Source organism: Pleurotus ostreatus (assembly GCF_014466165.1).
Source record: "Pleurotus ostreatus strain PC9 chromosome Unknown scaffold_10, whole genome shotgun sequence".
NCBI lineage: Eukaryota > Fungi > Basidiomycota > Agaricomycetes > Agaricales > Pleurotaceae > Pleurotus > Pleurotus ostreatus.
Window position 1 is genome coordinate 1,051,925 of NW_023503165.1, and position 1,756 is coordinate 1,053,680.

Sequence of the window (1,756 nt, forward strand, 5' to 3'; positions counted from 1 at the left end):
TACCGTTGCACCGTATCAGTATGCGATGCGTACGCGTGGGCGTATGTGTATGCAAAGTAATGCAAAGTCCAAATGACCCACACCTCCGCACCTCCAAATTCCAAAGCCCATATCTCCGAAGGTCGTACCTCCAAAATTCGACCTCTCTCAGTCCTATTCAAGTACGCAAGTACGCAAGTCCAGTCGGGCCTGTCCGAGTCTCGACCTCGACCTCGACCTACGTCTCTCCTTATTCATTTGTATCCATTCCTGTGTATCTATCTCTCTATCTATCCCTGTATATTCCTGTTTGTTTGAGTTCTCTTCGCTTCTGCACTCCTAACCCCTTCGAACCCCTCCTAGCCCCTTACCTACTCATCCACAATCCACAAGCCAAACTCATCCAAAACAACACGTCTACGTACGACCTGCGACCGCGACCTACGACCTATGCTGTGTGCTGTATGATCAATGTACGATGCACGATGTACGATGCACGATGCACGATGCGAGATCCACGCAAACGAAAACGCAAACACAATGCCAATGCCAATGCCCGATCCACACAAACACAGCGACGACGGCGAAGAATGCAGATGCACCTCTACCTCCACCTCCCAAGTCCATCTCCACCTACACCTACGCCTCCACCTACGCCTCCAGAGTCCATCTCCTCGTCCTCATTAGACGTTTGAATATTTGAATCTTTTATTGAATCTCTTATTGTTTATTTGAACACTCGAACGCTCGAACGGGGCAACGGACGTTTAGAGCCTAGGCCTAGGTCTAGGTCCAGGTCCAAACGTTCACTGCAAAGTATGCAGAGTCCAAAAAATATACACGTATCTCGTATCTCGTATCTCGTATCTCCAAAGTTCGAATGGTCAAATGGTCAAATGTTCAAGACGTTCGCGATCGAATTGTTGTCATATCCATGTCCATATCCATATCCGACGCAGCTCAGCACTCGAGCACTCGACGCGTCTAGCCTCCAGCTCAGTCCCCAGTCCCCCCCTCCGACCTCCGTACCTCGCCGTTCTCAAGTTGCAGTTCTCGCCGTTCTCTTTCTCGCTTCCTCGCTTTCTATTCGCTCCCCCTCTCGGGAATCCCCTCCACCAACCAAGTGCGAAGTGTCTGCGTACCAATATACACAATATACATATACCATCGTGCCTAGTGCCTAGTGCCTGGTGCTTACGGTAGCCAAGGTCTCCGCTGATGCTACGCACGATGTGTGATGTGTGATGTTGATGTATTGATGTATGAGGTATGGTGTACGATGTACGATGTGTTGTGCGTTGATGAGATCACTCGTATCGAAGCCGAAGGGCAAATACCGTAACGCGTACAGCAAGAACTAGAAGGCCTAGAAGACCTAGGAGACCTAGGAGAACAAGAGGACAGGACAGGACAGGACAGGAGGGCATCATCTGCGTATCTATTCTATTTTACGGCGGACGTTGAGAGGTTGAGGGAAAGGAGGAAGCTGAAGCTTCGAAGCGCTGCAGGGCCGCCGGAACACCACCGCACCAAGATATCAGGATATCAGGATGCCAGTATGCCAGTATGGCAATAATAATATGGCAATATGCCGATATGCCAAGACAGGCGAGGACAACAAGAAGTCGAGTGGCAGATGCCCGATGCCCGATGCTCGATGCTCGAGTCCAGAAAGAAGCCACTGACGCAGGAGGTCCCGGACAAGAAGGACTCGGAAGCTGCAGTGTGCAACGTGCAACGTGCGCGTCCGAAGCTCGAAGCTCGAAGATCGAAAGTC